The following is an 11,593-nucleotide window of genomic DNA, read 5'->3' as shown; positions in this document are numbered from 1 at the left end:
TCTAGAAAGCGTGGCTTTACTGATACCGAAAAGGCAGGAATTAGAGTAGTCAAGCCGGGACGTAATGAATGCATGAATTAATGATTTCAGGAGGTGGTTAGAAAGAATAGGCTTGAGTTTGGCGATTCGCCTTAGATGGAAAAAGCAGGATTTTACTGTGCTGTTGACTTGAGCATCCATTTTCAGGAACGTATCCATTTTGATTCCAAGATTGGAGACAGACGAAGTTACTGGAATGGGAAGAGAAACGAGGCCAAGGGGTGGAGCCTGTTTGCAGTCGGGACTAAAACAATGACCTCGGTTTTGAATCGTTCAGGTGAAGGAAGTTTACAGCCAGCCAGTCCTTAATGTCAGATAGGCAGTCGAGGAGAGGTTTGGTGGAGTCAGTTGGCTTGAGGGAGAAATAAATTTGGCAGTCGTCAGCATATAGGTAATATGAAATTGCATGTTTTCTAAAAATTTCACCTAAAGGCAGGATGTAGATTGAAAAAAGTAGTGGCCCTAAAATGGAACCCTGGGGACCCACATGGGAGTGGGACTGATTCAGATGAAAAATCGTCTAGCATGACTCTGAGAGTCCTGTTGCAGAAATATGACCTGAACCAGTCGAGGGCTAAGCCAGATACACCAGCCCAGGATTCGAGTCGGAGATCATGATGTCGGTCGATTGTGTCGAAAGCAGCAGATAAGTCGAGAAGAACCATAACCACGTGGAGTCCTGAGTCCAATGCCAAAAGGACGTCATTTAGGACACGTAAATGCGCGGTTTCTGTGCTGTGTTGGGGCCTAAAGCCTGACTGAAAAAGATCCATTACCTGATGGTCCTGTAGGTGATGAGTTAATTGCTCATAAACTACTTTTTCTAGTATTTTTGACAAGAAAGGTAGTTTGAAGATTGGACGAAGATTGGAAAGAATGGCAGGGTCAAGATCAGGTTTTTTCACAATTGGATGTACAACTGCGTGTTTAAAAGCATGAGGAACTATAGCCGAGGATAGACTACTAGTTATGATCTTTAGGACATCATATCGAATCACAGGAAACACATCTTTCAGCAGTCTGGACGGCACCACATCGTCCGGAGAGCCCGAAGGCTTCATTGAGGCAACGATTTTTTCCAGATGGGGGAGCGAAATAGGTTCAAAGCTAGTGAGGGAACCGTGCGGAGGAGCGGCTAAATCAACAGAGCCAGAAGAAGAAATGGAGATCTGGGATCTAATGTTCGTGACCTTATCCAGAAAAAACGTGAGGATCTGATTACAAAGAGCAGTGGAGGCAGCAGAGAAAACAGTTACGGCTGGAGAGAGGACAGCATTTAGTGTTTTGTATAAGACACGTTGATTGCCAGAGTTTTTTGAGATGATGTCAGCGAAAAAAACGGTTCCTTGCACCTCTGACTGCTCTCTGGTATTGGGACCACGCGTCTCTCATGCAGTCGAAGGTAACAGTGGGACCATCTTTCCTCCATTTACGTTCTAGCCGCCTACAGTTTTGCCTGATGGAGCGAGTTTGTTCGTTTAGCCATGGGTCATGCTTGACTTTGGATTGTCTCCGTTTGAGTGGGGCTACGACATCCATCACAGAACAGCAGGAAGTGTGGAAAGTTTGCAATAAAACATCAGCATCCGTGGATTCACATGATGTGGAGATTGGTGAAAAAGCTGCTGCAAAATCTTCAGCAGCAGAGGGGGGAATGACACGGGAGGGACGGGTGGTGGTGGATTTACCATGCTCAACAGAGACCAAATCCAGATTAAACAGAACAGGCGAGTGATCAGAAAAGCTGGGAGGCAGAATGTCCAAGTCACTGATTCTGAGACCGCGAGAAAGAACCAGGTCCAGTGTGTGAACCTGTCCATGTGTTGGTTAATGATGATGGTCACGTAGACTTCTGCCTTTTAATCCATCCATCATTGTTGGAGCATCATGATGCTTTGAGTAGGTGGTGGTGGTGCAGGCCTCCACCACAAAGAAACCGGAAAAAGAAACAGAAGACAGAGTAGGGGTCAGTACGGATTTTAGAGCCACCATGAATAGTTTTTATGAAGAATTGAACATACCGAGTATCAGGATTAAGTTAAATTAAGTTAAATTGAAGTTATAAAAAGGCCATGTTAAAGTAATGTGTTTTCAGCAGTTTTTTTAAAGTGCTCTACTGTACTAGCCTGGTGAATTCCTATTGGCAGGCTATTCCAGATTTTAGGTGCATAGCAGCAGAAGGCCGCCTCACCACTTCTTTTAAGCTTTGTTCTTGGAATTCTAAGGAGACACTCATTTGAGGATCTAAGGTTACGATTTGGAATATAAGGTGTCAGACATTCCGATATATAAGATGGGGCGAGATTATTTAAGGCTTTATAAACCATAAGCAGAATTTTAAATTCAATCCTGAATGACACAGGTAACCAGTGTAATGACATTAAAACTGGAGAAATGTGTTCGGATTTTCTTTTCCTAGTTAGGATTCTAGCAGCTGCATTCCACAGAATGGTCAAACTTTTCTAAATACCATAGCTGCTTTAGTGTTGTTACTCTCACTGCACCTTTTTCTTCTTCTTCCTCCTCCAGCTGCTCCCGTTAGGGGTTGCCAAAGCGGATCATCTTTTTCCATATTACTCTCACTGCACCACTCTGAGTATTTATATCACTGTATCTGAGTGGGGAATCATAGCTCTACAGCAGCTGACTGGAAAGATAATTATCGGTATATAACATCTAGCACACGCTGCCTCAGCCATCCTGTCTATTTGAACTACTCTCATATGGCAAAAGCTTCAGAGCCTTTCCTCGCGGTTCAGAGACAGTTTCATCCCAAGAACTATAAACACACTCAATCAGTCCATCAACTGCTCCTTGTAGAACGCTTTGTACTTATAAGTACAATTACCTTATTGTAAACTTGCAATACAGCAATATTGCACAACCTGAGCCACTTTATAAAGCACGTATTTACATATGATGACAATATCGTTTTTAAGATGAAATGCAGCAAAATATGTTTATTATATTATATAGATAAAACTTTAACTTCATTTAAATGATCTATATTGTTAATAATTAAGCAGGTGAGGACATGGTGCCGCAGCGCTGGTGCTCCATTCACAGATTGTCTTTGCTTTGCACTGTATTTTTGCTGGGGCTGGCGTGACACTGGAAGGATAGATGGATAGAATAATTAAACATGCATTACAAAGATATTTCAATGTTCCTTAAAAGTTTTAAAGAATCGGTGTTTTAAGTTTACAGATAACTTAACGTCTATTACAGAACTGATTGTGTGGCGATTGGTTACTTGGAGAAAGAAAAGGAAGGACAGGAATTGTTAGTATGTTTGAAAGAGACAGTACTGCTGCAATAAATTATTTCATCGAAGGTCGCGCATGGCACAACAAGCATCTTGCGTGAGGCATGAACAATCACTGTGCCACCATGTTCCCATGTTTAATAACATGCTTTAACTCCTATCATCATGAAAATGATATCAAGTATACATCTCAGTATTTTAATTATTCAGAGAGCTGTAATATCACAAATTTAATGGATTCTGTGTCCTGTCGGAGGAAGAGAAAGTTGGTTTAAGAAGCACGTAGGGATTCACACACAGAGGACATAGAATAACATATACAAAACAAAGCATTTAACATGCTACTTTAGTTACGATGGGATTTGAGAAACTAGTAAATTAAACTGTTTTAAGATGAAGTTTATGATGTTCTACTTTAATGACAAAATAAACTACATGATTAAAGTGGAAATTTCGTGCTTTTTTCCCACTGTGTGCCTATTTTTTTTCTCTGTACCCTAATAAGCTTTCATATGACACTCAGACGGTGCACTACGACTCGCCTTTTCACGGTGACTTTGATATCTGACAACTTCTTTTTTTTTCGGGCATTATGCGACTTTGTAAACTTGAACTTTCGAGTTTCTCCGACACCCTATGTCACTCAATCAACTTCCTTTTGTTGTTTATACCACTGTTTAAACCAACAAATAGTACGTTTTTCCTTGCCTCCAACTGGTATTCGCTGAAATTCTTCTATTTACCCCCGTGCTTTGCCATTGCCTTTTCACAGAACGCTGAGCTTAATTGATTTGCATATTCAAAGATGTCTAATTCTGGGAGGAGATGGGGTGGGACAGCAGGTGCGTACATGTGCGTTACTTTTCACACTGACCGGAATTTATGTAGCGGAAGAACGTGGAAGTTGCCATTCCCACAGATTTATGTATCTGGATTTTTTTGTGCGTAAGCACATTTCCTCTTTTGTCCATACAACATGTTATAGTGTGAATTCTACGCACGGTGTTATGCATTTGACCCCAGATGAAGGTTGTCTGAGAGGTGAAGTGTAGGACCTTATGTGACTACAATCTGGAGTACTTCTGCCGCCATTTCTACCATTCATCTGGGCTCTTCTAGCTCACCCCCTCATTCTACAGAGGCCCCTGAAAAAACTGAACTTTTGAAGAGTCTCTGGATGAAGTTATGAAACTTCAACTTAAATGTTGCTGCTGCCTATTAGCTTGCAGGAATTCTACTCTCCTATATTATATCCCCAACCAAGGACTATTTAATATCCTGTACAAATTGTGTCCATCTCTTCAGTCTATATTGTCATCCAGCTCACCCTGTAAGTGTTAAGCTAACTACCCAAAGGTTAGTGTAGTGATTAGAGTTTTGATAGCTAATTTCTAATCTTCAGAAATTTCACCAGCAGGCAATACTTTCTGAAAATTGTGTTAAATTTTTATACATTGTGAAATACTCAGCCTTAACCTACAGAAAAAAGGTTTGGGGCAGCCACCTGTATACTTGATCCCTGGCTGCAAAAGGGCAAATATAAGCATAGTTGTGAATACTCAAGCGCCAATCAGAGTAGTGTGATTTCTGGAGTTTACGAGACTTGAACCGGCAGCCTTCCGATTGCTGGTGCAAATCCCTAGCCTTGCAGCCACCACTAAACTCATGCTCATAAGCCCTACAGCTGTTTCTGGAGTTTTTTTGTCTTGCATGTACTATATATCTGTCATTTCATCATTATGAATGTGTTTCTGAATTATAATGTAATTTCAAACATGTTGTGTATATTCTGAAATTCTGTATGTGTTACCGATGATGTATTTTTTGTATCAGATATGAAAATATGTCAGATACTGATTTAAGTACAGATTACCCTTTAAGCTCATGTTTTAAAGTAAGGTACACAGCTGATCAGAATCTTTTTAAATAAATAATCAATGCAGTCGTGTCTTGGTAGGAGGGGGTGAGGTAGTGTGGTGAGGTCCATTTCCGGGTGTGATTCGGGAGTGGACAGTCCTACACTAAGTGCACAGGTGTTAGATCATCCGTGACCATAACAGGCACCGGGAGCTGCTAATCAACACAGCTGCACCACGTCACCATTTTAAAAGGCAAAGCGCGAGTGCGAGAGGAGAAAGAACCGAAAAAGAAAAGATGAAGGTTAAAAGGAGAAAGAAAGAAAGAAGGCAGGAGGCGGAAGGAGCTGGTGCAGGAGTGGGGGAGCTGAGGAGAGCAGGCTCAAAGGAGAGAAAGCAGGCAGTTGGGAAGTGAGCACCAAAGAGGGGTGTGTGGCCGACACTCAGGGGGGCCATTGGAAAGGGCTGCAATGAGTAGCGGGAGTGACCGGGAGTTTAGATGGCTCACCACAGAAGACTGGGAAGGCAGCAGGGGTCGAGGAGGCTTTGGAGGAGAGCCCCAGTGTGAATTTCCTGGATGTTGGGGACCCAAGCCGAGGTCTTGACAGGCAGCCTTTCCATAGCCATGGATTGGCAGGGACCAGGACCAGAGGAAGGTCAGCTATGTCTGCTGTTAGGGAGTCTCCTTTGCTGCAAAGCCCGTATGGGATAAGCAGAGGAGAAAGCAATGAGAAAGGGAGCACCAGGCTTTTTAGTAAAGACAGTTTTCTGCCAGCTGATTTTAGCCTTGTTTTTAATGGATTTATTTATTGTGATTTTAACTTCCACTGATGCACCTTTCTATGGATTATTGATTTATTATGTGTATGGGAGCACTGCACTTTTGAACACTTCTTACAAATTAATTTTAATAAAAGCATTGTTCACCTTTGCTCCTTCCTCTTGCTGCACGTGGTGTCCTCATTTGTACAGCTCATCCCGGTCATGTCTATCAACGGTGTCGGGTTCAAGAGGCTCCCAAATGAAAAGAGAGAGCATGGAGACAGACTTTTATTATTGAATAGTTTAGTTTTTATTTGTCAGGCTGCCCTTTATTATAATCAGTGATGGGCCCCTAAAACTACTTAATTTTATTTATCTCGGCAATTTGTTATCTCTGAGCTACTGGTAGGTTTTTCACTTAACCACCATTATTTAAGCTCAGATGGGAAGTTAAGTGAAACCTCCAATCTGAGGTTTGGTGATTGTTATAATATATAACAACTGGCTAAAATGCTTGTGATTTATATTAAATTGTTTCAAATAATGGAAGCAAATACATATATTCCATGTTAAAGTTATAAAGTAAACCTTATCCTGAAGCTCAGATAGTTAAGGTACATAATAATATTATGACATGGGCATAGCTTTCTGTGACATTCTCTCTAGCACTTTTCCCTTGATGGTAGCATCATCCAGTGCTAAGACTCATCTGAAAGTGATCTCCTACCTAAGACGCATTTCCTTTAATGATACCTGCCTTTATAAATAAATTGTGTGATTACTTTGGCACTGAGTCGTTTTCTAGTCTGTGGATTTTTGAGTTAGAGTTTTTTTTTCATATTTAGTACTGTATTATTTTACCCACCTAAACAACAGCTCATTCTCATCCTGAGTAGGTTTGCATTTTTCACTGAGCCACATGCCATCAATTTGTTGGCCCTATTTAGCCTTCAATCTCGTGTGGCTTTCATCTCACAGTTCCTACTAAAGAGTTTTTTTGGTAAAGGATACTCACCCAAAAATAATATATTTTTATATGTTACTTACTCCATGTAAATGGTATGTTCATGAAGAATGGACATTATAAAATTTCTGATATGACAGATATCTATGCTGACCAGCACTGAACTGCAGTAAAACTCAAAAGATCTCATATTACACATGTCGCATTATCCACTTGCCAAGTCATCCAGTTGTATACTCACAATGTCCCAAACACACATATTTTCAGTAAAATATTGTTAAATAATCCAACTCCAGAAATCTCTCTCATGAACATAAATAGACAGCACTCAGATGCTCCCAAGCATTTGAATTATAGACCTACCTCCCATCATTAACATTTATATTCACAGTGATGAGCCACAATTGGAGTACCTGAGGAATATTTAGTGTCAGGCTGTGAAACTAAATGGGTGAATTGCCCTTCTGGTTGTTGAGGCATCTCAGATATCCAAAAGTCCAAAGCATATTCTCTTCCTGATCATGTTTTCATTTGCAACTCTTTAACTTTTAGTTTTATATGTTTCATATTGCTTGCTTTTTGTTAATATCACATAAAGATCAGTCATTAAGCAGTTACTGGGATGGACCCCTGACTAATGACCGAGGCTGGGAGATGAGTCTTCCATTCAAATGCTTGGGTAAATGAAAAGCATTGTTTCTGGAGGTGGACTATTTTACAATATTTTTATAAAAATATGTGTGTTTGGCACATTGTTGGAAGACAACAGGATGACTTGACAGGTGGAGTCATGTGAGATTTTTTCATGGCCTTTTTGATAGACCCCTATCACATCAGAAACTTTGTTATCTCTTGTGAATGGAAACATGACATTAAAATATTTTCTCAGTCATCACTCCATTCTACATGGGGTAAGGAACATAAAAAAATATCACTTTTAGATGGCATATTCCGTAAGGAGCTCCACTGCCAAAAGGATATCCAGCAGATTCCATGACCCTTAGCGTTTATTATGAGTTGCCAAACCCATGTGACATGATGGACATAGATGTCTACTGGTGCTGATTATTGAAGCATTCACTTCTTTTCTTTAGTTGAACTATTATATGTATCTGCTATGGCTAAATACTACCAAAAACAATTTCTTTTTGTTTAGTCCCATCTTTTTACTTTCATCAATACAGTTTTATGCTTCTTAGTTCTGACAGAAGGATATATTATATTTTAATTTTATTGAAGTGTTCCTGATTAAAATCCTCAGTATACATGCTTTATTGGTTGCCATATGAATTATTTGTGCCTTTTCCATTTCTTTCTTATGGGTACATTTTTCACATTTCTTTAACGTGCCTTATCCCCTGTCAAGCTAACTTTGTAGCTTAAAATTTGTTGTGATTCTCTGGAGTATAAAAGTAACTTAACAGTTAAACAATCAAATATTCATCTTCTTTCACAATCTTGGTTGATTTCATTAAAAAATGATATTTTTGAAAAGCAAAAGGATTTCATTTTTTCAAAGCCTCACCCAGAACAATATGACCCCCCTATATACTAATTCAGCTCTGCAAGAAATAGAGCAAAACAAAACTGCATTCTATGTCTTTCACATCAGTAAGACCATAAAACACAAATGACTTCAAATGTCTTTTTGTTTTGACAAATGTATCATTTGCACTGAATTTAGATGACATTAGGACTACATACAGACCCCCTAAAGCAGTATGCTACCTCATTTAGACACAGTGCATATTCTTCCTGAGAATACCATCCTGATGACAAGGTGGGCTGCTCTACCTTGAGTGATGACTCCTGAGGATATCATGACAGATCCTCCTTGCTATGCCACAGGGTACAGTTAGACACATTTGTCACATTGTCCCTAGGCCCCAATTTGCCTGTCAGTATAATCAAGATAAAATGTGGATTTGTCAATAAAAGAGACCGACATCTGTTCATTGGGTTAGTGTCCTGTATGACCTCATTGTTCACCCATCCTACTTGTTTTTGAATTGTCTTATATTAAAGCCAGTTTTGGTATGGTCTCATTTTTAATTACCAGTCTCAAAAGCTGCAGCATTTATAATCAAGGTTATACAGTACTATACATTATTCAATCATTTTACATAACAGAGGCTTGACATAGAAGGAGTGAATGAAAAGTCACCTATTACTAGTGTCACGATTCTATAAATGAAGTCAACTAAATGAGTGATACAAGCGCAGATAGTATATCCAGCATTCCTTTCTAAGCATTCACAAAAAAAGAATGGGTTTCAGTGAATACAACACCCTTTCAAATGGTATTAACAATGATGCATTATCAATGGCTATGCTTCTTTTATGAAAAGAGAACTTCAGGAGTTGTTTACCCATTTAATAGAGCAACACTGCCATTGAGATTCGACTGAAGTGAGTACTAATGCTGTTGATTACCTAATACAAGTGAAGGTATCTACTCTCCTTTGTACAAAGGCACAGTACCTGCTTCTTGGTTATTCTTTTCCGTGACTCAATATCCACCTTTCTGATCCCAATTGTAGGCAAGATCAAGCAGGGGTATTATGGGCAAGACAAAAGTGGGAACATCCACACAGCCTCCTACCGCTGATGAAGTTTAGTGTAGTAATGGCAAACAAGTACATTTCACAATAATTTCACACTAAGCTCTTTCTGTTAATTCTCTTACAGACTAGAGTTATTTTTATGGATGTGAGGTAATGATTTAAAATATTATATGAGATAATGATTTAAAATTTTAATAGAGGTTCCTCGTTTAATCCAAAATTGAATGCAAACAAGAGGAAAAAAAAATCTGTATTTACACAATATGTCATTATGGCACCCATCTTACAACATGCAGTTATTCTTAAACTTTTAAAATATATTAAATGAGCAAGTTTGACTGACTAGGGGTAAAATATTAAGATTCTCCAAATCTTTCGAGAACATGTTTATGTGCTAAACATATAAACAAGACAAGGAAATATTTTTTTATTTATTTTCAGACCTGTAACTGGATATTTTTTGAGCGTCAACATTACAGTATAGGAAAGCTAAAAGACATTGCTGCACATAGAGGTCTTAAGCAAATTTGTGGTGTACAGATTAGATCTAAGAAAGTCATATCATAGCATTCCAGAGGCTACTCCTTTGAGCAAAATATGTGGTTGCAAATTATATGGTGGTCTGCGAGAAGCAAAGTACCACTTTAGGCAGTTCAGCTCCATAGAATCACTTTTTTTCTGAATGTTGCTGATTCTTATCTTCAAAATACACATTTCCCAAGCAGTTTGACATTTAGTATCAGTTTGTATCCACAAGCATCATGTTTCATTTACAGATTGTATTTATGAAAAAATAAATAAATATTCGTCTATAGTATGATGCAACATTCCCTTTCCCTTCCAAGTGTGCATTTTAAGATGTTTTGTTTCTTTACCTCTCTTTTTATCACATAGTAATTTTACTATAATATTAGGTGATAATATAACCCCTAATGGGAGCAGCAGTAAGAAAAAGAAGAATAAGCTGAAGAAGAAGAATTTTTACTATATTTTAGTTTAAGTTAGCAGGGGTTTGCAGAGTTCTTATGTAGTTTATGTGTTTTATCACTGGAAATTTCGTATTAAGAAAATATTGATTTTAAATATAGTATAGGCTCACCTAATCACTGTATTGGCCATTCAGTCAAGTGGAAAGAATGAAGGGCAGTAAAGGGCATGTAAAAAAGAAAAAAAGGTTTGAGAGAATGAAAATAGCGTCCAGGGAAATTATAGGCAAGCACTTTTGGACTCCAGCTTATGACATTATATGCAGGTTAATGCTTATATAAAACCAAAGGAATGAGCTCAGAGGGCAAAATAAATGAGTGCTTCAGGCTTCTTTGTAGAACTTACTCTATATAAAATGTGTTTAAATGGGTTTAGATAATTTGTAAAAGAAACATTACAAAAAATGTAATGTATTAAAAAACAAACAAGAGGTGTAAAAGAGTTGGGGAAAAGATGTGGCGGCACCTCGGACATCCCTATTTGATGGCGTAGGCTCAGTGTGATGTAACAACAACAGCTAATTGAGAAGTTGTGCTTTGTAGGTCCACTCTGATGCCATCTTGCTGTTTCTTTAAGGCCAAATACCCAAAAGATTGGAGGGAGCACTAATAGCCAATGCTTATTCTCACAGCATTGAGTGCAAAACAGGAAACCGTTGGTTTGATTAAAAATTTCTATAAGTCTTTACCTGCAGTGGGTTGGCACCCTGCCCAGGATTGGTTCCTGCCTTGTGCCCTGTGTTGGCTGGGATTGGCTCCAGCAGACCCCCGTGACCCTGTGTTTGGATTCAGCGGGTTAGAAAATGGATGGTTGGATGGATGGATGGATGGATAAGTCTTTACAAAGCAGAAAGTGTAACCATTTTTACTTCAATGTAAGTTAAAGTATGGTGGCAGGGTCAAAAGTCTGCGATGTTCAAAACATCGAGAATAGTCGATTTTGGCATGGTGTCTGTATGTGTGTTTATGTTTGTGGGAAATCAAAAACTGATGTTCATGTCTTAAAAGTACAGTTATTTTCTGTGCATTGTTTAGAGCTCGTAGATGACAGCATTCCTGCAAAGACCGAACATTTTAGAGCAAATGGTTTTCGAGGCTTCTGCCTGAATGACCCATGTACAAAGATAACTTTGGTAAAAACTGAAAAATGTTTATCA

This window comes from Polypterus senegalus, chromosome 7 (assembly GCF_016835505.1).
Source record: "Polypterus senegalus isolate Bchr_013 chromosome 7, ASM1683550v1, whole genome shotgun sequence".
Taxonomy (NCBI): domain Eukaryota; kingdom Metazoa; phylum Chordata; class Cladistia; order Polypteriformes; family Polypteridae; genus Polypterus; species Polypterus senegalus.
The sequence above is the reverse complement of the archived record's forward strand: the minus strand, read 5'-3'. Positions refer to the sequence as shown.